Source organism: Natator depressus, chromosome 11 (assembly GCF_965152275.1).
Source record: "Natator depressus isolate rNatDep1 chromosome 11, rNatDep2.hap1, whole genome shotgun sequence".
NCBI classification, from domain to species: Eukaryota; Metazoa; Chordata; order Testudines; family Cheloniidae; genus Natator; species Natator depressus.
Genome location: NC_134244.1, coordinates 14,361,234 through 14,387,117, shown reverse-complemented (window position 1 = coordinate 14,387,117; position 25,884 = coordinate 14,361,234). Strand labels below are relative to the sequence as shown.

The 25,884-nt window shown below is 41.9% G+C and overlaps 1 long non-coding RNA gene across 1 annotated transcript in view; it reads left to right on the top strand.

Annotated features, from left to right (window-relative positions):
- The first annotated feature begins 388 nt into the window (after nt 1–388).
- The window catches only part of LOC141995553 (uncharacterized), a 185,861-nt gene continuing 160,365 nt past the window's right edge, over nt 389–25,884 (top strand). The window contains exon 1 of the long non-coding RNA XR_012641351.1: nt 389–458. This is a non-coding gene — a long non-coding RNA (uncharacterized LOC141995553). The remainder of the gene's footprint in view (nt 459–25,884) is intronic.

Sequence of the window (25,884 nt, the reverse complement as noted above, 5' to 3'; positions counted from 1 at the left end):
CTTTGGAAACCCTGCAGTGGCTGTAATTATTACTTTAATCCCTGGCTGTAGTAGCACCCACTGCCTGGCTATGCAGATAATCCTTGCCCTACTTTTATCCTGAGAGAATTCTGTCCCCTTAACACTGTATTAGTCCCACATGCAGAGCCTCCAGCTGTGTGACGGGGGTGTTGCTTTCACCCTAAAAGAGCACTCCTGGCAAAAAATAAAGCATTGTGGTAAGATAAGTAGGCCAGCAGGCTGCAAAATGATCTACCAGGGAGTCCGCTGTAAAGATACTGGAGACAACCTCCAACTCTGAGCCCACAGCCCCAGGAGGGGAGGAGGAAAACATGATAAAACATAGGGTTTGACATGCATGCTTGTTGTTTTTCAGGTTTCCAGGCCTCTAAGAGTCACTTTGACATTCATAGTCTGACAAATGGGTATGTGTTCTGTATGAGGACAGCTGAAACAAGGTAAGATTACATTACTCAGCTATGCGGCCCTCCTTCGCGGGACTGCCATATGCTGTACATATTGCCATGAGGCTTTCTAGACAAAAATAAATGGTTGCAAAGATCCTGCTTTTTAAAACTGGCTTCCCAGTTTGTACCTGCTGGTTTGAGAGTGCAAACCAGGAAGGCATCTAACTGCCAACCATTGTGCCAACAAGTGTTTGTGGGCAAACCATTGTGGGTACAAAATTAGTGGTTACATTCTTAGAGCTAGCCTAATTTTTAAGGCGTTGTATGGGAGTAGTAGTGACCCATTATTCGATGCTCCTGTGTAGGAATGAATATGCAATATGAGAACAGCTTCTTAGCAGCAGCTAGCATGTTTCTTGTTGTTGTGGATTAAGTTATACTTTAAAATGTTTATGTCTGCATTCTGGTACCCTAATTTACACTGAATTCACCTTACTGCATGGACCATCTCAGTGAAGTCAATGGGCTACTGTGACACAGAGACCCTTGGCAAAGGGTCGCCTGTTCTTTGCAAACATTTCTCACCTCAGACCTGACAAACTCACTACACCAAACACATGCCTTACAGGATGTTTATCCATAAATAGTAACAGGTAAGGTATCTACAGAAAGCTCATAACTTGTCAAGATTCATACTCTTTGCGAAATATACATACATAGAACTGTACAAACATACAGGTAACATTTAAGGAGTAATGTATTTATTGTGAAAGCATGCATCAGGGCCTTAGAGTACAAATTAGTCACCAGGCAATAAAGTGTCTCAGTGTTGGCTAAGTTGGGCAAAGGGAGCCTGTCACCCTGCCCTGTTTGGCTAGTGATGTAAAGTGAGGTTAAATTGTTTAGCCTTGTGCAATACTAAGACTGTAAATGGGAAACCATCAGAGGCAACACCAGTCAAACCCACTTACAGGTAAAAAAGAATCTTTACAAGAAGATGGGGTTCACCCTGACTGTGAACAGAAACAAAAGGCTTCTTTTCAGTGTAACACAGAGGAAGGGAGAAACACTCTGTATCCATTAACTGAGGAAAACCCTTTGTGGGGCAGGGATAGTTTTATGAATATTTGTATCCTGATTTTGAAAAATGAGCCAACTCTACAATAGTCTGGACTTTTGGCTGGGGGTGGGGGGAAGGATTACTTTATATAGGGTGACCAGATGTCCTGATTTTATAAAAAGAAAAGGAGTACTTGTGGCATCTTAGAGACTAACAAATTTATTTGAGCATAAGCTTTCGTGAGCTACAGCTCACTTCATCGGATGCATTCAGTGGAAAATACAGTGGGGAGATTTATATACATAGAGAACATGAAACAATGGGTGTTACCATACACACTGTAACCAGAGTGATCACTTAAGGTGAGCTATTACCAGCAGGAGAGCAGGGGGTGGGGGGAGGGAAGCTTTTGTAGTGATAATCAAGCTGGGCCATTTCCAGCAGTTGACAAGAACCTCTGAGGAACAGTGGGGGGTGGGGGATAAACATGGGGAAATAGTTTTACTTTGTGTAATGACCCATCCACTCCCAGTCTCTATTCAAGCCTAAGTCAATTGTATCCAGTTTGCAAATTAATTCCAATTCAGCAGTCTCTCGTTGGAGTCTGTTTTTGAAGGTGTTTTTTGAAGTATTGCAACTTTTAGGTCTGTAATCGAGTGACCAGAGAGATTGAAGTGTTCTCCAGCTGGTTTTTGAATGTTATAATTCTTGATGTCTGATTTGTGTCCATTTATTCTTTTACGTAGAGACTGTCCAGTTTGACCAATGTACATGGCTCAAAGATGCTCAAATAAATTTGTTGGTCTCTAAGGTGCCACAAGTACTCCTTTTCTTTTTGCAAATACAGATAATGCCCCTCTGCCATGTGCAGAGGATCTAGAATTTCTGCGAATAGCCAGTGTCAGGGGCTGGACATCACAGAGGAACAATTCAAAGGGACTCGGGGGTTGGGTGCTATTGTTAACCTGCAAGGTGAAGTTAGGGCTGGCAGAGCCCAGAGACGCGTGCTTGAATGGCTGAAAGTGTGGTGGTGTCAGGGAGCTGACACCCAGCTACCACAAGAAAGATTTGTTGTTGCTGGAGTCAGGGAGTAAGAAGGTGACTCATGGTCCTGGGCTCCTGAGAACTATCACAGCTTCTTGTACGATGCTACTTAGGGTGCGTAAGAGTATCAGTTCTGGTCTACGCTAGAAAATTAGGTCGGCTTAACCACAACCTTGAGCAGCATAGTTAAGACAACTTAAGTCCCTGTGTAAACAGCACTAGGTTGATGGAAAAATTCTTCTGTCGACCTAGCTACCACCTCTCGGGGTGGTGGATTACCTATGCTATTGGGAGAACCCCTCCTATCAGTAAAAAAGCCGAGGACTACTTGTGGCACCTTAGAGACTAACAAATTTATTTGGGCATAAGCTCTTGCTGATACAGACTAACATGGCTACCACTCTGAAACCTCCTGTCAATGTAGGTCGTGTCTATACTGAAGCACTGGAGCTGTGCCACCGTAGCATTTTAAGTGTAGACAAGCCCTTAGATTGTGGCCCTTTAAAAGTTTCTAGATAACATCTCATACAAGTTACTTGTTTCAGTCTGAGTTTTAGGTGCTAAAATTGTGGTTCAGGGACACTAGCAACCTCCTTTTTTGCATTTTCTTTATATTCTGTTATGTGCATTGTTGCATGGTTCTGCATGAAAAAAGGTCTGATATGCACACAGTTTTGAGTTATAAGCCCTTTCTAAGGTTTGTGTCCCCTTACTTTTTTAGCTTTAGAGTTCGGAAGCATAAAGAAAACATGGGCGCATAGCTGATGAGAATCAGAAGACACTTTTATTCTTTTTAAAGTCATAATAAGTCAATTGGGCAAAATTATTCAGTGGAATTATACCACGGATGAATTTGGCCTCTTTATAAAAATTGCTGGTTTTGTAGAAAGTATAGCTCTTGATTTGGGACTAGAAGAATGAAACAGATTATTATTTTATGAATTTGGGATATTCAGTATATTTCTGATACACAAACCTTTCATTAAATCAGAACTCTTTGAGAGAGTAGAATAAACTTGAGCTATTCCTGACTTAGAATTTGAAGAAGCTATGTTATAAGGTTAGTGCAAGATAAATTTTTCTGAACTGCTTTGCTGAAATCTGAACATTCTAAATCTTTTTTCATGCTGACTAGTGAGAGAGATCGCTCTGTATTAATTTGGACTTCATACATGTCACATGATACTAATACATTCCAAAAGCTAAGATACAAGATTACTCCTTAACCATGGAACTAACCAACAGGAATTTTAATCAAGACAATATCCAATAATGAATAAAGACTGAATGTTTTTGGAGGTGATCCAAAATACACAGTTGGGAATTTTAATCTTGATCGTCTTTGAATTTTGTAAAAAGGATTTAAAAGTTTGTGGATCGTGCCAGTCTGGGCTGATTCCAGAAATGAGCCATCTAAGGTATTAAAGTGTTTCATCTGTACAGACACTGAATATTGCAAATCTGTCTCAGTAATTGATACCAGATAAGTTAAAAATGAACCAACCTAAATAACTGAAAAAACTTGTTTCTGCTAAAATATAATACTGTAACATAAACGGAAAAACAGATACAATGTCTAGCCTTGATAATTTTTCTGACAAAATTAAGGCATTCGTTTTTCATAATTTATCGATTAACTTGCTTAAAATTATTAAAGCTATAATTGTAGCTGATCACCTGAAATTAAACAGCAGGTTTCGTACTCAGAAAGCATGTATATACATAACATAAACATGTGTGCACGTGTCTATATCACCATATCTGCTATCATGATCAAAGTTTCCAAAAGTACCTTCAGTTATTGCTGCAGAGAAGGGACATATCTTCTTCCAGTTCCTCATGTTGTTATGTATGCTACTACTTTAATGCCATATTCTGCATGAAGTTTCTTTAATGGAAACCAATTAAAACAGGTTTTGCTACTACCTGGCTGGAAATTCAGAATACTTATTGTACATATTTATCATAATATACTTGGGTTACGTGCATTAAAGTACATTCTTTTCCCCCAGTTTCTATTCAGTATAATTATACATACAGTCATTTAAAACAATTTAAGAAAATGAAATCATTGAAATGGCTCATTTTAGGCTACCCTAATGTCTCAGCTGGTAAAACAGTATCACTGAGCTTTTTCTTGGGGGAGATTAGAATTTAGGCACAATTTAGAGATTTCAGCTCTTTTAAATTGGAAAGGGACGGGGTCATTACATAAGTTCTGTTCCCTGTCTCTGAAGAAAGGCCTAGCTTACATCTCTTTCAGGATTTGATTACTACTGTATCTAAATATTTAAGTGAAAAGATAGTAGGGGTTAAAGAGGAGGGGAAATTATTCACATTTTTTTGTTTCTTCCTAATATTAATGCAAGTCCCAGCTACTTTATTTTCATCTTTCAGCCAGTCGCATGATTTAATCTCGGCTATGTAGTGAAAGTTTAAAAGCCTAATGCTGTAAGCTATAAACCGAACTAAGCACAGAAAGGAATTTACAGTATGTTAAAAGAAAAGGAGAAGAACCTAATAGAGTTATAGACATTTCAAGGATAGAATAATCAAGTGTGTACAATATAAAGCAGAAGGTTCATAATGATTGAAAAGTTGGGGGGGGGAAGCTATTTTGTAGTAGCTCCATGAACTTTGGCTGAACCTTTCTATTTGGCAGCCTCCAGTAAGGACAGCCTAAGATGAGGCATTAGGGTTTGAATCTGAGAAGCTGACATCAAGCAGACAGCAAGACATGATATCTTATTTTCCTGAGCTATGCTGACACAAATTGAACTCCACTTATTATTTTCTTATGCCAGTAAAGTTGCACTTGGCATTTAAGCGGTTTGCTTGCAGATGTTCGACCATTGGCTGTCTTCATTTAAATAATTTGCAGATTGTTTCGTACGATTAAAAGACAGCAACTATTTCTTCATGAGTCCAGTTGTATAAGCTTTCTTTTTTTCTTCTTTGACCTTGTGTAAGGTAAGAATTTGGTGTTAAATCCAAGTACCCAAAGGGTACAAAGCCAGTTTTCTGTGTTATTAAAGGAGGAAAACTGAGAATGGAGGAAACTTGCCTTTAAACTGTTTGACTGATTTCAGTAAGGAGAAAAGACAAACGTTATTAAAGATTTCTGCTCACTAAAATAAAAGTTCAGCTTCTTAAGCAGTGCATGTTTCTTAAGCAGACAGTGCAAGTTGTGACAACATTGAATATTGTACATAGGGTGACTAGATGTCCCGTTTTTATAGGGACAGTCCCGTTTTTGGGGACTTTTTCTTATATAGGCACCTATTACCCCCCACCCCGTCCCATTTTTTCACAGTTGCTATCTGGTCACCCTATGCATAAGAACTAGTTAACAATGCTTAGAATGTGTGTTACTTATCGGTCTTAACACACAGCACAATTGTGCATCAAACCTGGCATCTAGATACCTCCCATTACTTTTTTACATCCGATGCTTGATCTTTTCGAATCGCTGACATACGTTCACTGTGTTAGATTTTACTTATTCATAGAAAAGAGTCTTTTGCTTGGTACAATGTGTTGTTTTTATTTGCTTGTTTGTATTCTTAGGCAACACATACACAGAGAATACTAGTGAATAGCTCTTAGAAGAAAGTAAGATGTCAGTCTACATTACAACTGCCTGGGGTGAATGGAGAGAATTCATAAAGGGTTAGAAAAAAAGACAGTGCTTTATAATGAAATGTACTTCATGTAATTTATGACTACGTAGTCAGAGAGTAGTCTGTCTTTCCCCATCTCTACCCCCACCCCTACTGTCTAGCAATTCTTAATAATGGTCTGGGGGGAGAATGTTCTCTACCACTTATTAAGTAACTCTTTTCATTTTACCAAAAGAGTTCTCTTTAAGAATTTACAAAGCATAATCTGACAACATGGCCAATAATTTAAGAAAGTGTTGTCCACTAGACAAGACTGTGAGTCAGGAGATGTGGGGAAACCCTGGTCCCATTGAAGCCAATGGGAGTTTTGCCATTGATGTCAGTGCGGCAAGGATTTGACCCAGGGTTCTGTTCCCAACTATTTTACTGACTTGCTTAGTGATCTTGTGCAAGTCATCTATAACAAAACATGCCTCGGTTTCTCCATCTGTAAAATGGGGATAATAATGTCTGAGGTAGTACAAATGGTGAGGACTTGCAGCTGGGTGATTCTGCTTCAGGAATGGGTTGAATGTCACATATGGACATCAGTGCAAAACAGTTCTCCCAAATTGCAGTGTGCTGTTCATGAAAAATGTGAAAATACACATTATTTTTGAGATATATCTTACCTAAAGCAATATTTTAGCATGATTTGATAAATTGCACAGGAAGCAAGGGAAAGAATTGGTGTGTCTGCTAGACTACCAGGCAGCAATTAAGGAGGATAAAGACATTGCAGAGAAGTTTAAATGATTTCTTTGCATCAGTCTTCCCCACAAAGGATGCTGATGGATACCTACTCTTTTCTAGTAATAAAGATGATATACTGTCAGAAATTGAGGTTTAAGAATAACATGGCTTAGTTGCTAACACAAATACACAATCTCTAATTAAATCTACTATACCTGACGACCGGGCTCTATCTTTAATAAATGAACTCTCAGCGATCCTGTGAATTACTAGCGACTAAGCCTTTTCTCAGTACTCCAAGTAGTGTGATTGTAATGAAAATTAAAAATATATATTATTATATAATACAGATATAGTATACCCAGCACAGCTCCTGCAAAGGAAAATCATGCCTCACTAATCTGTTAGAATTCTTAGAGCATTTTAACTAAATAGTAGATTAAATAAAACTTGCTGATATGTTTTATTTGGACTTTCAAAACACTATTGTCAAAGTCCCTCTCAAGAGACTGTTACAAGAGGCTATTAAGAAAAGTGGTTATGGAATGACAGGCAAAGATCCATCACAGATTAGAAACTGTCTAAGAGACAGTTTAAAAAGAGTAGTAATAATTGGTCAATTTTCAGTATTGCTAGTGGGATATCCCAAGATCACATACTAGGAAGTGTCTTTATTATATTAACAATCAGAAACGGTGGTAAACAATTTGGTGGCAAAATTTGTAGATGACAAAAAAGTATTTATTTTAGTCAATATTAAAGGAGCCAGTGAGAGACTTGACTAAGAGAGGGAAATAGGCAGTATGATGGCACATGTAATTAATTGCTGAAAGTGCAAATTATTGTACTTAGAAATAAATAATTTGAACTGTTAATACACATTGTTGGACTCTAAATTAACTGAAACCACTCAGGAAAAAGACCTGGGCCTCAAGGTGAACAGCACAATGATAATCTCTGTACACTGTTCATCAGTGGTCGAATTAACAGACAAAGCGTTTGAATGCATAAAGAATGGGATAGAAAACAATACTGGTACAATCAATGGTATGCCCTCCCATGGACTACTGTGTTCAGTGCTATGAAGTTATCTGATTAGAGTATGACCATGCAAATCATTGTTGCTACACTGTAATATAATTGCAATTAATCTTATACAAAGTGTGATGCGTGGCCATAAAGGGTTAAGCAGCCTCCACGCTAATTGACCCAGATTCAACCTTTAGGGACATATTGGTAGATTATGTTTGTGTTTTTATGTGTTTACATATATATTGTTAGAGGTTAACAATGTCCCTGTCTATGCTGTATTCTGTTAATTCAGAGATCAAAAGGACATCTTAACATTTAAATGAACTGTAAACATAGTGATATCACTGTATTCATCTCTCTTTGAAAAGTATAACAAATCACCTGCGAATGGTGGAAACAGGCAATTGCCTTATGTTAATGCGTGTATCTAATTACTGGTGGTGCTTAGGAAATAGGTCTCCTTCAAAGTCTCCATGATTGCCTATTGTTTGCCTAAGCTGTCGAAGAGGACCTGGAACCTTATAAAAATGTCTTGGGTCCTGATCCTTTTTATCTCAGATCTTCTTGATGCTTCATGCAGGGGAATCTTAAGTCCTAAGACTGAGATCTCCAGAGTCCCATCTGGATCACCCTAAATATGATCATTGGACTATAACCTATGGACTAATTCTGAAAGAACTCTTTGCAACTACAAAGCTCACCATTTCTACTATAAATCTGATCTCAGAACTGTACTCATGTCTGTATGTACATTGATCTTTTAACCAATACTCTCTCTTTTCTTTTTTAATACATTTTAGTTTAGTTAATAAGAATTGGCTGTAAGCATGTATTTGGGTAAGATCTGGAATATTCATTAAGCTGGGAGGTAATGTGTCCAATCCTTTGGGATTAGTAGAATTTCCTTATATGATTGATCAGATTTTCAGTAATCCTCATCATACTTGACTTGGGTGTCTGGGTGGAGGCCTAAGTCTGGGTTAATTTAAGGGAACTGTGTTGTTAGCTTCTGGGTAACCAGTAAGATATTATAGAAGCTGTTTTGTTCGGACTTGGTAAATCTAAATATTGGAATATCCACCAGCTTTGGGGATTGTCTGCCCCATTCTTTGCAGTTCACCCTAATTGAGTAACTCAGCGTGGCTCCCTGGGACTCTGATCACAAGTGTCTTTCACCATATCTCAAAAAACTGTAGCAGAGTCAAGTGACAAAAATTATTAGAGACACACGAGGAAAGACTGGGTCTGTTTAGTGTGAAAGATAATATTTACTAGGGGACATGGTGGAGGTATATGTCATGATGGATGGTATAATGAAGGTCAATCACAAGCTCTTGCAATAGCCTTTCTCTAAAAAAGCTAGAGACATTTAATTAAACATTTAATGAAATGAAAAGTCAACACATTTATAAATTATAAAAGAGAATATAGCACATAATTAACTGTAGAACTCACTGCAACAAGAGACCATTGGGGCTTTAGACTGGTCAAAAAAGGATTGGGCACTTATAAGGATATGAGACTATCCATAGCTACATTAATATAAGTAACTTTTTAGAAGAGAGATACGCTATTTGTTATAGCATAAACCAATCAAAAACTGACTGCATTAGGAAAACACTTCCCCTATCTGCAGGTTAGACACCTTGCACGGAAGCATCTGGTGCTGGCTACTATGTGAAACAGGACACTACTGAAAACAGACCATCGGCTTATCTGGCATGGCAACCCCAGCACTTCTACAAAGCAGGGAAATCACAAACATTTAAACAACTCACTTTATTATAGATACAAAGTATCAGTTCAGGCAAGAATTATTTTTAGATGACCAAAAGAAACAAAATACAGGGGCAAGTGACTGCTAAAATATTTCCAAATAAGTTGGCACATGTTAATGTGCAGGGTAGGAACTTGGACCTCCATGTGATGTAGTGTGATGTAGAGATAAGATGGGGAGGTGAAGTTGTATATTTATCATGGAATTATTGTTTGTCTGTTTAGTAGCATTTGAATCAACTATATACTTACTGATTTAGACAGAAGTAATTTGTACAATGATTGTGGCCTTGTCTGTACTTGGGATTCTTGCCGCTGGTGACCAGCAACTGCACCAATGCACAGTGTAGATAGGGAAAGGTGCAATTGTCCCCTCCTTGAAACGGACATAAACTCAATTGGTACAAATCAGTTTTCCTTAGTTATGGCTGGGTTTTATATTGGTGCAGCTATGCAAGTTGTTGGCTGAATTGGCATGTCTGTTTAGTGTCAGGTCAGGCTATGCCTGCTACCAAAGCCATCCTGTCCATAGGATGGACCAGGGCAGTCGCCCTGGGCCCTGCATGTTGGGGGGCACCGCACTTTGGGATGAGGGGTCCAGGGCGGCCTGGAGGGTTAGAGGGGGGCCTGGCGCTGGCAGCAGCAAGAGACCTGGCCCCAGCCCGCCGCACTCCACTCCGCTGGCTCCTGGCGTCGTGGGGGGGGGGGGGGCAGGAAGAGGCGGGGTGGGGTGGGGTGGAGTGGGGGCAGGGCCTGGGCCAGAGCGGGGGGGGGGGTGTCCCAGGCCGTGCATCCCCCTAGGGTAGATGAGAGTAGATGGTACTACCTGCGGCTCATCAAACCCAGTGCCTTGTGGGTAGCCCAGGAGGGTGTAAGGCTAAGGGAGCAACCCCTGACAGTAAAGCCCCACTGCCTTATGGGTGAATTTGGGAGAATGTAAGGCTATGAGAGTAAACTCAGACAGAAAATCTGAAGTGGAGCCCCAAAGGCCGTAAAGTACTAATATTTTAGTATCTTTCCAGCAACTTCTGCAGCGGATCAGGTACCAGATGTATTGGTGCTTGCTGCCCTCTGGATTTTACTGGTGATGACAAGCAGGGGGGCCTGATGCCTGGGCAACTCAGGGCCTCCATTTCATCTGCCCAGGCTTACATCCTGGAGAGGTACTCCAGCTTCGCCTCGAGCATCAACACAACACAGAAGGCAGCAGTCACCGGATCTAAGCTCTTACTTGATTGGCATAGAGTTGAGCGCCAGGGACTGTCTCCGACAGTGGGAGAAATCATCATATCTCACTGGATAACCACTGTCCGCCATAAAACTGGGCAGCCCCCAGACAATAGGCTGTTGTCCCGCCACAGTCTGGCTGCTTCAATGGGTGCTTGGGGCTTAGAGTTTTATAACTTGACAAGTGGACTTTAACCAATGCACCAGGCAAATCAAGTAAAAGGAAAGAAAACATCCTTAAAGATAGGGTGCTGGAACATTCGCACCATAACAACTGGATTATCTGAGGACCTTCAACAGATCAACGATGCATGTAAAACTGCTGTGATCGATGATGAGCTCAGACGACTCAAAATGTGGATATTGCATCCCTCCAAGAAACACGTCTAGCATCAAGTGGGTCTTTAGAGAAAAAGACTACCCATTTTTCTGGCAGGGGAAAAGTGCCAAAGAAACACAAGAGGGAGGAGTGGGATTTGCCATCAAGAACTCACTTCTGGGGATGATTGAGCCACCTACAAATGGATCAAAGAGAATTTTGGCACTACGCTTGTTCACATCTGAGGGCCCAGTCAACCTTGTGAGTGTGTATGCCACAACACTCTCCTCATCCTCTGACATCAAAGACCAGTTCTACAACCAGTTGAACACCACCACCATCAGCAAGATTCCGAAACACTAATATGCTTCCTGCTAGGGGACTTCAATTCAAGGGTGGGACCCGATCACGAAGCATTCACCAACTGTCTTGGTCAACACGGAAATGGTAAGATGAACGGAAATGGTAAGAGACTGCTAGAATTTTGTTCCTATTATGATCTCTGTATAACAAACTCATCCTTCCAGACAAGGCCACAACACAAAGTGTCTTGGAAACATTCCGGATCCGGCCACTGGCATCAACTGGATCGTATCATCACAAGGTGTACCAACTTTAACATCATCCTCATTACCCGCAGTTATTACAGTGCTGATTGCAATACAGACCACTCTCTGGTATGCAGCAAGGTCAGACTTAAACTAAAGACAGTACACAGATCTAAAGTAAAAGGATGTCCTCATATTAACATCAGTGCCATAGCAGACCAAGAAAAGTCACGTACAAGAACATACTTTAACAAGTCTTTGACACCAGTGCCACAAACGTCCAGCTGTAGTGAGAGAAACTGAAGAACACAATCTACAATGTCAGTCTTTCGGAAGAAGGAAAACGAGACCAACGACTGGTTTGATGCATATTCCACTGTGTTGACACCAGTCATAGAGGCCAAATGCACAGCCCAAACCAACTACAAGAGAGACCTAAATGAAAAAACCTTACAAGCATTGAGAGTGGCAAGAACCAAAGTACAACAAACTGCTCAGTGCTGCGCCAGTGACTACTGGCTGTATTTATGTGAAAGCATCCAAGTAGCAGCTGATGCAGGCAGCATCAGAAACATGTATGATGGGATCAAGAAAGTTTTGGTCCAACTACAAAGAAGATAGCCCCATTGAACAGGGGAAACCATCAATGACCACACCAAGCAGATGGATCACTGGGTAGAACACTACTCTGAGCTTTACTCTTATAAAAATATTGTTACAGACGCAGCCATCAATGCCATTGAAAGCTTGCCTGTTATGAACCAACTTGATGATGAATCAACTGTCAAGGAGAGCTTAGCCTTGCCGTAGATGGCCTCCCCAATGGAAAGGCCCACAGAAAAGACTGCATACCATCCAAGGTCATAAAATGCGGAAAACCTATTCTACTGCAACATCTTCATGAGTTGCTCTGCCGGTGCTGGAAAGAAGGTAAATTACCACAAGAAATGAGAGATGCCAACATCATCACTCTCTATAAAAACAAATGTGACAGGAGCGACTGTAACAACTATTGTGGCATTTCCCTCCTTAGTGTTATGGGAAAAGCCTTTGCCCGAGTTGTCTTGAACAGACTTCTGTCCTTGCAGACAGAACCTATCCTGAATCACAGTGCAGCTTCAGAAATGAAAGGTCTACAGTTGACATGATCTTCTCGCTGAGACAACAACAAGAGAAATGCAGAAAATAAAAGAGACCCCTCTAAACAGCCTTTGTTGATCTCACAAAGGCTTTTGAATTTGTCAGGTAGAAGTGGACTAGTCGCACTTCTAGAAAAGATTGGATGTCCCCCCACCCCCCAAAGCTCTTAAGCATGATTTGATCCTTCCAAGAAAACATGTACAGCACAGTCCAGTACGACGGCTCAGTCTCTGACGCTTTACAGATTCATTGCAAAGTTAAGGAGGGTTGTGTATTTGCCCAAACCCTGTTTGGGATCTTCTTCTCCTTGCTGCTGAAACAAGCTTTTGGTTCCTCAACTAAGAGAATCTACTTGCACACAGGAGCTGATGGAAAGCTGTTCAATCTTGCAAGACTCAGATCTAAAACCAAGACTCGGGAGGACCTTATCCAACACCTCCTCTTTGCTGATGATGTAGCAGTGACAACCCACACAGAAGCTCATCTTCAAAGCCTAATGGACAGTTTTTTCCAAAGCCTGCCAAGACTTCAGGCTTACTATAAGCCTAAAAAAGACTAACATAATGTGCCAAGGAGTTTAAGAAGCATGCTCCATCACGATCAACAACTATGAACTTGAAGTGGTGAATGAGTTCACATACCTGGGGTCCACTATTGCAGTCAACCTTTCACGTGAAACAGAACTCAACATCTGCATTGGAAAACTGCCACAACAATGTCTAGACAGGACAAGAGGGTATGGCAAAACAACAAACTGGCAGAACACACACAGATCTGTGTGTGTTATCAGCACACTTTTGTATGGGAGCGAGACATGGACCTTATACTCTCATCAGGAAATGAGGCTCAACAGCTTTCATTCCTCGAATCTTTGGAATATCCTGAAGGGACAGAGTCACCAACACAGAGGTACTCAAACTGGACAGCATACCCAGCATGCAAACACTCCTCAAACAGAGATGCCTCCACCGGCTTGGGCATGTGTGCCAGATGAATGATGGGCACATCCCATAGGACATCCTTTACAGTGAATTGAGATCTGGAAAAGACCCAAAGGACGTCCAAAATTGCGTTTCAAGGATGTGTGCAAGCGAGACCTTAAAGAAGTGGACATGGATGTGGACAAATGAGAAGATCACACTCAAGACCGCAGCCTTTGGAAACAAGAGCTTAACAAAGGTCTCCAGAGTTATGAGAGGAAGCAGTCCAGCTTAGCAGGAGATAAAAGAGCTCACAGAAGGGAGAGCCCAAAGGGTCAAAACATCGCCTTTTAAATGTGACAGATGCAGCAGACGTCTCTTTCGAGTGGGTCTCTTCAGCCACGTTCACGACTGCCATAAAACCAACTGAGTAAATTCTTTACTTCTCAGGGGTGCATACCCATGGTCTCTCGAGACTGAAGGATGCCTACTATGTATTTAGGGAACAGCTACGGCTCTGTCAAAATAGAGAGGAAGGCATCATGCTAAGTACACAGAATGAGCTGGACAGTTTAAGCATCAGCACCTCTGCATAAAAGAAAAATAAACTTTGGGTTAGAATTTGTTTCCTGAAGGAAACAGAGATGCCCAACAAGTCTTCGAAATTCTACAGTACTTGATATTTTTTAAAAAAATTCTTCTTAGTTATTTGAGGTCATGCAAAGAAAAATTAAGTTGCAAAGCTATTATTAAATTCAGGGCAAATTAAATTTTTAAATCTTTTAAAAATTTTATTCTGTCTTTGTCATGTTTTTTTACCCCAGATGTGCAGTACTCTCATACATTGCGTGCAAGCTAATTACTTACTATTGCATTCTGTAACCAGACTTCATTAACAGAAGTAAGTCATCAATCATACTACTGTTAACTATTCTGGACTAGATCCTCAGTTGGTGTAAACTGGTATAGTGCCAATGAAATCAACATAGCTATGCCAATTTATACTAGTGAAGGATTTGGCCCTATTTTTCTATTATACTATCAATATAGCAAATTCTATTTTATAGTCATGGAAGATTAAAGAACATGTAAATAGCAAGAAGATACATCAAAAAGATTCCTTTGGTTGAAGGCATTTAAACATCCTGCTTTCCTTTTGGTCAGTAGATTGCTACATTAAACTGAGAATAATGCAGCTTGACTGGAGATGTAATTATTTTAATAGGTTTGTGGTTATATTGTAGGAAACTTTTAACTAAGAAAGATTTAATAGAAATTGAATCAACTTGTAGTATTAACCAAATATAGTCCTATGTAGCTCTGTAGCCAGCCTTGGTCTCCCTTTTTAGTAATGAGACTAGAGGGAAGAATCTTAGATTCACACTCATAGACTTTAAGGTCAGAAAGGACCATCATGATCATTTAGTCTAATCTCCAGTATATTGCAGGCCACAGAACCTCACAGAATAGACCCCTAGCCTCTGGATGAATTACTGAAGTCCTCAAATTAAGGTGTAAAGACTTCAAGTTACAGAGAATTCACCATTTACACTAGTTTATATCTGCAAGTGATCTGTGCCACACGCTGCAGAGGAAGGCAAAAAACCCCAGGATCTCGGCCGATCTGACTTGGGAGGAAATTCCTTCTTGACCCCAAATATGGCAATCAGTTTACTCCTGAGGGCATTCTGCACCAAAAAATTAAATTTCTGCACACGATATTTTAAAATTTTGAAATTCTGCAAGTTTTATTTGTCAATAAATAAATTCAGAGGCTCCAGCATGGCAGTGGGGAGCACAGGCCACTGGCTGCATGAAGATCTTTTATGAGGTCCTGACTACTCACCAATACCAAATCTAAAATGGCATCACCTTTTATTGGTTCAGCAACTAATTAGTGAAGAAATCTGTCAACTATCACATCCAGGAAAATCTGGGCCCTACTATTATTAGTAGCAGTTGTTCTCCAATCTATATCAGGGAAATTAAAGTCTCCCATAATCACACAATTCCCAGTAGTAGTGATTTCATTAAAAACGTTACAGAGGATTCTATTCATATCCAAATCGGATCCTGGTGGCCTGTAATACACTCCAAGCACTCTAGTAGCTTTCTTCCCCAAAATGATTTTGCCCCCAAACAGACTCTGTCTTATCCATTCTATCGCTTCTAATTTATTTACAGTCTACCTCATCATTAATATACAATGCTACTCCATCACCTTTGCCTTTAATTCTGTCTTTCCTGAACAGGACATACCCTTAATACTGTACTCCAGTCGTGATTAGTATTCCACCATGTTTTTGTTATTCCTATAATATCTGATTTCACTTCCTGCTCCAGTAGTTCTAGTTCCTCCATTTTGTTACCCAGACTCCCTGCACTGGTGTACAAATATCTTAACTGTTGCTGCTTGACTTCACCCACGTTCCTCACGCAATTGGGTACAGTCATTCTACTGCCAGAATCACCTATCTTACTGATATCAGCACTATCCTTCCTCTTAATGTCCATTCTCCTACCCACTTCTGTTCCTTTCTCCATTGGTGTATCCTTTCTTACTTGATTTTCTTCCCTCTCAATGTTAAAATCAGCTGTGGAGATTACATGAGCATCTCCCAACAGTCTCCTCTGAGTTCCTAATTTAAAGCTCTTTTAATGAGTTGTGCCAATGTCCATCCCAGAAGTCTATTTCCCTCCCTACTCAGGTGGAGTCTATCCCATGAGAACTGTCTTCTCTCCATGAATGCCTCCCAGTGGTCAAGCATCCCAAAGCCCTCCTTATAGCACCACTGCCGTAGCCATCTTAGTCGTCATGATCTTGTCTCACCTTCATTCTCCTCCTATAGGGACAGGGAGAATCCCACTGATGATCACCTGAGTCTCCATTTCCTTAAGCTTCTTCCCCAGCCTGGCATCGTGGTCCTTGATGAGTTCCAGTGAGAATCTAGCTGTGTCATTTGTTTCCACATGAAGGATAATCAGTGGATTCTTTCCTGCTCCCATTAGGACCCTCTTTAGCCTGAGGTCCACATCCCATATCTTAGCTCCCAGAGACAGCATACCCTTCTGTTCTTTTGATCAACTCTGGTGACAGGTCTGTAGGGACTAGGGAGTCCCTAATCAGGTAGATCTGCCTTTTCCTGCTGATGGTGTGATTTTCTGGCCTTCCTTTTGTTCTTTCTGGCTGCGAGTCCTCTTGTCTTTTATTCTCCCTTGCAATCTTCTGCAAGTCATCCTGTATCCTCCTGGGGCTCTGAACTCTGGATATCTCCATTGGCTCTTCCCCTCTTCTTAGAGGACTAGCTGCTCTTGTCTTCTTCCATGCCCTCCCTCCTTCAGCTACAGCTGGCTGTGCCTGTTCTTCATTTTTCAACTCAGCAAACCTGTTCCTGAGCTGTATTTCTCCTTCACTAGCCAGTCTTTTCCTCTGCCTGGTTCTTGTAAGTCACATGCTCCCACTGACCACTTTCCTCAGCCAGCAGTCTCCCTTCTGAGTTCTTCAGTCCAGCTTAAAGAAAAGGAGTGCTTGTGGCACCTTAGAGACTAACCAATTTATTTGAGCATAAGCTTTCGTGAGCTACAGCTCACTTCATCGGATGCATCTGCAAGTCTTGACTTTTCCCTTCAGCTTCCTCTTGCCTTTGGCCCATCATCTGCTCGAACCCCCTTTGAAAGACAGCCATAGATTCACCTGCATCTACAAGCCTGGGATCTTCTCTTCCATCAGCTCTATCGAGTAGCACTTCATACAAACAAAGCTCTTTTCAGGTACCCACTCTAGGATCATGTACATCCCGCAGCTTCCACGTCTGGTTATCTTCATTGTCTCTTCCATGGCTTCCATCACTATCACTGCTGCCTCTGTACCTGTCATAGTCTTCCCACCTAAATTCCTGCCAAGGGGCAAGAAAAAACAAACACCAAACCCCCAATCCCAAACTCCCCTTACAAACTCCCACTCAAATACCACTGTTTACAGCTCTGTTTGCTGACTGTTTGGCTGCCTTTATAGGCGTCCTAATCAGGGCTCTGCTTCTCTCACAGCACACTGCCCCCTACCACCCTCTACGAACTGAACAAGGGAAAAAACACCCACACAAAACAGAAAAAAACACACAACACCCACAAAAAAACTTGCTCACTGCCCCTAAGGAACAGGCGCTTGTTCCTCCCTTCTCCTCCAACAGAACTTACACTCACCTCCCCCCTGTTTACAGCTCTGTTTGCTGCACCTGTTCCACTGCTCCTTGTCCTCTCCTGGAAGCTTTACTGAAAAGAGAAGCAATTCATGGTCTGATTCTCCCCTCCCTTTCTATCAATTTGTGCCCCTTCAAATGGTAAAGCCACCCAAGTCTTGGCCACCTCATCGGCTTATTAGTAGAACAACAACAAACCCATCGAAGTGGGGATAGGGAGCTAGAGAACAATTGAATTTGGGTTGTGGAGATAGGAATCCAGGAGGGACCCATTTCTCAATCTTCTCTTGGGTCCTGGCTCCAGGACCAGTGGTAGAAGCTCTTCTTGTGGAATCCCAAGGTAAATTTTTCAAAAGCACCTATGTTACTTAGGACCTAGAGCAGAGGTGGGCAAACTATGACCCGTGGGCCACATCCAGCCCACGGGACACGCTTGCCCAGCCCCTGAGCTTCTGCCCTGGGAGGCTAGTCCCTGGCCCCTCCCCCGCTCTCCCCTCTCCCCTGCAGCCTCAGCTCGCTCTGCTGCTGATGCAATGCTCTGGGTGGCAGGGCTGTGAGCTCCTGGGGCAGCGCAGCTGCAGAGCCCAGCCCGACCCGGTGCTCTGTGCTGCGTGGTGGCGGCATGGCCCGGTCCTCCAGGCAGCGCTGTAAGGGGGCACGGAGCAGGGGGGGTTGGATAGAGGGCGGGGGAGTTCAGGGTGGTGGTCAGAGGGCGGGGCTGTGGATAGGGAGCGGGGTGGGAACAGGGGGTTGAATGGGGGCAGGGGTCCCGGGGGGGCAGTCAGGAATGAGAGAAGGGGTTGGATGGGGCGGCAGGGGGCAGTTAGGGACAGAGGTTCTGGGGGCAGTCAGGGGACAGGGAGTGGGGGTGTGTGGATGGGGCCGGGGTCCCGGGGAGGGGCTGTCAGGGAACGGGGGGGTTGGATGGGGCAGGAGTCCAGGGGTGGATAGGAGGTGGGGGCCGGGCCATGACCCCTTCCCCTAACCAGCCCTCCATACAATTTCCAAAACCCGATGTGGCCCTCAGGCCAAAAAGTTTGCCTGCTTCTGACCTAGAGTCACCCAAAATCACTATTTTTGGGTGTCCAACTCTAGATACTATAACGGGGCCTGGTTTTCAGAAAGTTCCGATCATCCACCTCCACAAGCCCCTTCAAGATGTCTCCAGTTGGGAATTCAAAAACTGAGGCAACCAAAATCACCAGTCACTTTTGAAAATTTAATTCCCATTTTCAAAAGCAACTTAGAAGTCTAAGGCTATGTATACACTACAAGATAGGGGTGAGATTCCCAACTTGCGTACGCATCCTGACACTAACTCGATAAAAACTAACACGAATATAAATAGTAGTGTAGTATGGCACAGCAGCAGTGGAGGTCCGGCTTAGCTGTGTGCAGTACAAACCCGCCTGAAACTAATAGGTATGTATTTGGCACAGCTAACCCATGCTACCACGGCCACACTACTATTTATACTTGTGCTAGCTCTCATCGAGCTAGAGCAAGGATGTGCACGCAAGTAGGGTATCACAGTCCTAGCTCCTAGTGTAGATGTAGCTTAACTCTCATTGAAAAACAAGTCACTTTTGAAAATTTTACCTCTGGTCTAAATGAAAAAGTACTTTAAATAACTCTCAAGAAGCTTGCTTTTGTGAAGTTTCAAACCTAGATTCCAGAGCAAAATGTATTCAATATCTTTAACTAAGCATCCATAATCACCCTCAGTAGCTTTTTGGAGGTTCACTCATACTGTACAAAATGTTAGGTCATGATTCCTATATCTACATTATAGCTTGAATAGGGACAGCTCAGCTCAGAGCAAGAGAAAAGGAGATTTCAAGGAAAAGTTTAACAATGATTCAGAAAGTTTGGAGTGTTTGTTATGCATTTTTGAAACTTTAGACCTTCATGTTATTAGCTCAGGAGAAACTATTAATATGTATTTTAAAAACAAAATAGGACCAAATTCTGCGTTGAATGGGGTTGTACAGGTATATCTCCAGGTAGAAAATGGCTCTTAGATTCCTGATCTGTGGCAGTCTTTTTCATTTGAAGATCATTGTTGTTTCCTAAAATCATACTTTGGAAAAGGTCCATTTTCCCTATGGACTTGTATATTAGTGATGATCAGGGTTATAGAGTTCAGGGTCTATCTGAATGCCAAATTCTCTCATGATAGGAGGAAATATGAATAATGAATGGAGGGGGGAGACAGAAATGGTAGATTTTTTGCCCAAGAATTCTCTTTTTAACAAATAATATGAACCAGATTCAGAATCCTTGAAGTGAAAGCAAATCTTTCCACTGACTTCACTGGGCTTTGGATCAGGCTTTAAGATAGGAGGTTTGGGTATATGCAGTTGAAAGGAGCTATGGTGGAGGAAAGAGTTGATGAGGTTGTGGCAACAGAATGTATACTTTTTGAAGATTAATTTACTCTGTAGCTCTTAAAGGTGGAGGGCCAGATTCACCGGTCAGTAATGCTGATATGATTTGTGGAAACACCATTATGGAGCTGTTCGAGATCCACAGCAGAATTAAGCCTAGTCTCTGCAGAACAGATTTGATGTAGCTTGATGATAAAGTTTGGGGAAGCTTGAACTTCTGCTACCTGTTTTCTGGATAAAGGGCTTCAGCCTGACAACTCAATGAATTTCACAAGTAATATTTTAGTTCATTTACTCTCTTCCCTCTCCACATAATTCCAAAATGGAATTTCTCTCATTGCCCTGCATTGAGACTTGAGCTGGTTTACAAATTGTTGAACACCTTTTGTGAATAATGTTTGTCAAAATTCTTTGAAAAATTTTGACCAGCTCTAATTGAGGGCAGTGGCATTTAGAATCTTTAGACGGCAAAGTAAATATTTCCCTCATCAATTTAATTATGCCATGTTAAGAGGAGTTAGGTTGGTAGGGACAGAGTGAAATGTCAGAAGGCCATAAAGAATTTAGAAAATTGAATATTGGGGATTGGAGTCAGCATGGGTTTGTAAATGCAGGTAATAAACTGTGGGGAAATATTAATATTCAGCAGGAGACAACTGAACAAAGAGCAGTAATGCCAGGAGAGAATTCTTTCAAATTCTCCCTAGTCTAACTCCATAGACGTCACTGGAGTTACCACAGGGATGAATGCAGCCCAGCAGAGTTAACATAAACATGCAGTGTAATGCAGTGTGAGGAAAGAAAATCCATTTTGGGATGTATTTTTTGGAATCTTATAAGACCAGAAAACTTGCAGTTCATCTTTATTCAGCCTGAGTATGTCGCACTCTGTTTTGGTCACTACAATATAGAAAAGACATTGATAAACTGCGGGGCACAAAGGGGTGATTCAAAAGTTAAGGGACTGTCCTATGAGGAGAGATGTAAAGAATTTACTGAACTGGATATGGATCTCTTACAAGAGGTGGCAAAGAGGGGACACGGCCACAGTCTGTAAATAACATTGTGGTGGGGATAATCAAATAAGAGAGAAATTAAGTAGAGGGGTTAAAGGCGTCAAGACAAGGAGTTACAGTATGACAGAGAGAGGAAAAACACCAAAGAGGCCCGTCTGGTATTAGAACAGTCTACCTAAGGAAATCAGCAGGATACCTTCACTACCTCATCTCAGGAGAAATTGGATTTAATATTTAGGGCTAGGCTTTTCAGGGTGGCTACTTTGTACTGCACTGCCAGAGTAACCTGACCCTAAACACTGCCTAATCCTCTTGGGGAAAGTTACCCAGTGTCAGAGTGAGCCTTCTGTGGCATATAGACTCCTGTGCCTCTTTTCTGCTGCTGCCAGCATAGCAGGGAGAAGGGGACATGTTCTGAGGAAAAGGGGGCTTGTCACGCCAGTCACTGGCTGCTGATCACCCTATTACAGGTGTCTGCAATCAGTATAGGCAACCTATACAGTGGTAAGGGGTGTGCAACGGCGAATTGTCAATTTTCATTGCACATACAGGCTACTGTCCTGCACTCTCGGCAGACTAGCCGCACCCTAGGATGTAACCCTAAGGGTATGTCTATACTGCCCGCTGGATTGGCAGGCAGCGATCGATCTAGCGGGGGTCGATTTATCGCATCTAGTCTAGATGCGATAAATCAACCCCAGAGCGCTCTCCCATCGACTCCTGTACTCCAGTGCTGCGAGAGGCGCCGGCAGAGTCGACGGGGGAGCAGCAGCAGTCGACTCACTGCAGTGAAGACACCGCGGTGAGTAGGTCTAAGTACATCGACTTCAGCTACGTTATTCACGTAGCTGAAGTTACATAATTTAGATCGATTTCCCGCCCTCCCCACGCCCCAGCGTAGACCAGGCCTTAGGGTAATTTTGCAGGGTGACCTACAAAGTTCTTCTCAGCCTTTAAGTCGATGGCTCTGGTACTCTGCTGCACGAAAGCAGCTTTCCAGAGCTCCACTGGTCCAAAACTGCTCTAAAAGTTGAAGGTCTGGCCCCAGGAGGATCTTCCCTGTGCAGAAAGTTCCTCGGCTAGCATTGAACCACTGTAGCCCCTGGTAAGAGAATGGCCACAGAAGGACTATGAGGCAGGCATCCCTTCCCTTTGCCCAGTATTTCTTGGCCGCTGCAGTGGTCTGTTAAGGCCATAAACCGTGAACACAACTTACAGCAGCCTTCAGGTTGCTCTAAACTTATCCTGGGGACCAACTCAATATATGGGAGTCCCAGGATCAGGCAGCAGAAAGTTCAAATTCTGCTCTCATTTGAACCAGTGTGAATCCAGAGTGACTCCACTGAAGTTATTTTGTGGATTTGCAACTCCATAGAGAATTTGACCCCAAGCATTTTTTCAGTCTTATTCTGTCAGTGGCAAAACCCCCCATAAGCTTCAGTGGAAGCAAGATATGGCCAGTATGTAGTACTTTCAAAATTAAGGTCTTGGCTACATTTGCGAGTTAGAGCACATTAAAGCAGCCCCGGGCACTCTAGCTGACTACCCGTCCACACTGGCAAGGCACGTAGAGCGCTCTGACTCCACATCTAGAGCACTCCTGGTACTCCACCTCGGTGAGAAGATTAATGCTTGTTGAGCCTTGGCTGAAACGCCCAGGCGTCAGTGTGAATGAGGTGTTGCATTACTGCGCTCTGATCAGCCCCTGGAAACATCCCATAATCCCCTTAAGTCAAGTGGCTACTCTTGTCATTGTTTTGAGTCACTGCAGGAATGCTGATATGCCCTTTGAAAGCTCCATTTCTGACAGCCAGCATGCTTATCTGCTCCGAGACAAAGCAACCATTAGTGTGGAATGCTGTGTGTGAGAGAGAGAAAGGCGGGGAGGAGTGGGGGTCTGCTGCTGTCTGAACTTACAAGACAGCATGTTGACATGCTCTAAGCCCCCCCAAAAACCAACTCTCTCTCCCCCCACATACACACAACACACTCCCTGTGACACTCCACCCCACCCCCACATTTGAAAAGCACGTTGCAGCCACTTGCATGCTGCAATTGCTACCATAATGCACTGCTCTCTGTGGCCATTGCAAGAACTGCTAATCTGGCCATGCCAGTGCGCTTGTAGCTGTCAGTGTGGACAGATTGCAGCACTTTCTCTACTGTGCTCTATGAAGGCTGGTTTATCTCAAAGCGCTCTACATCTGCAAGTGTAGCCATGCCCTAAACTTAACAGGTGTTTCTCTGTCTTACAGTGGGCCATATCCTGCTTATCTGACCCATTCAAGAATCCAACTGAAATTAACACAATTACTTTTGTGTATAAAGCAGCAGTATTTATCCTACTGGGGGCACATACATTTTCAGATATATAACGGCAAAATAATAGGGGATTTATGGTTGTAATATCATCTGACTTCTGTACCCAAAATTTAAAACATGAAAGATAGAATATGCCTCCCCCAATGGAGAAAAAAGACACTGAAATTAAATTCTTGGCATATAAATTAAAAATGGCAGCACTGATGAGATTATATCTGTTATCTTCAAAATTGCTTTTAACCAGAAGCTTGAATAACAAAGGACAGAAGTTACTTTTATATTAGCATATATGTCGTGTTTAATCAATCAAAAGAGAACTGTAATTACTTTCTTCTTAGCAAACTTTAAAGAGAGGAAGTCATAAACCTAAAAAGTAAATGCCATCCTGTTTGGATAGTTATACTTTTATAGATAATTTGTTGCAGATTTTATGCAAATAACTGATAATTATTTCCTTTCATGCTCATCTTCCATCCTGCAGTTCAGTTTAACACAAACATAAGGACTGCATATGCAAGGAATGAATCGATGTAACTAATTTTTTTTTAACTTGGTGCACACATTTACAAGTCTGTTTATAAGCCACTGTGCTGCTCCTGAGCTTGCCAGTAGTTTGAAATGCAGACACAACCTGCAGAGTGGAAATCAAAAGGTATTAATCATCAATAGGTCTGGTCAATTTAGCTGTGACTTCAATGGGACTGCTTACATGAGTAAGAGCTCACCGACTCACCAATATCAGGGTTGCCCAGTTTTGGGGCCTTTTGTGAATGAATGTATTTTGTGTTCTATACACTATGTGGTGTCCTGTATGACCCATTCCTGCTGTGCTGGGGAAAAAAATGGACAGTTATGCTAAAGGGAACTTAAATTGTCAAAAAGCATTGAATTGCCTCTACAACATCCAGATTAATCTGTTTTTAAAATCACCACTGCTGCTTGCTTTTAGAATTCAGTTTCTTCAGTACTAAATAGTCTGTATTTTTCTACTTCATGGATTAAAACTACATTGGGAAAATGCTGAAATAGTTCCAGAAAGCAAAATAGAAAAGAGTATTTTCATAAGACGGGATTTGAAACAATTATTTGCCTGCATAATATGAAGTTCTCTTTTTGTATTGATTTTTAGAACTTACTTAGAGACCTCTGAGTATGGAAACTTGTGTTCATCTCCAGTTCAAATGTTTAGGCCAAAATGTGGATTTCATTTGTATGAATATTGGCAGCCTGATTGTTGAGTGTATCTTCTTGTCCAGCCTGTAATAAATTATACAAGAATGTCTTATTTCATCACCCAGTGAAATGAACTAATTAAGATATGCACCAGATAAATATTGCACTGCAGCTAGGAACATTTATTTATCCCAAAGCTTTGTATCGCCTGTAAGTCACTAAAGAATCCTTGCATCTGATCATAGAATCATAGAATATCAGGGTTGGAAGGGACCTCAGGAGGTCATCTAGTCCAACCCCCTGCTCAAAGCAGGACCAATCCCCAATTTTTGCCCCATACCCCTAAATGGCCCCCTCAAGAATTGAACTCACAACCCTGGCTTTAGCAGGCCAAAGCTGAAACCACTGAGCTATCCCTCCGCCTCTATATATACCAATAGTATAGGAGTCTCACTAGTAACATAATTACAAGAACCCTCCTGAAATTATTAGTGGTGAATAGTTTATCTGAACTCTCCAGGTCCCATCTTCATCTTCTATGTGGTAGAGCCGTCCATTCTCCCCATTCTTAATTCATTCACTAATTTCTTTCTATCTTTCTGAGATGTGTGGCTGCAGACAAATGAACATCATCTTTCGTCTTGGTACGACCACAGAGTATAACAAAAGCACTCTAAAGCTTTGCAAAATCAAATGTGCTGTTACTTATTCTTTCTGGAAGATCAATACAATGGTGTTACATTTTATATATTTAAATAATCCACAGCATTTTGGCTGTTTTGGATTCCCCCTCCCTCCCCCCCCCCCAATCTTCTGACCAATGCCATGATTTCAGTTAACAATACTTCCTACTTCTATGCCACTAAGTCTCAAATTTTCAAAAATGTCCACTCATTTTAGGTGCCTAAATTGGGCATCCAACTTAGTGCCAACAGATTGTTTTTTCAGAATTGCTGAAGTCA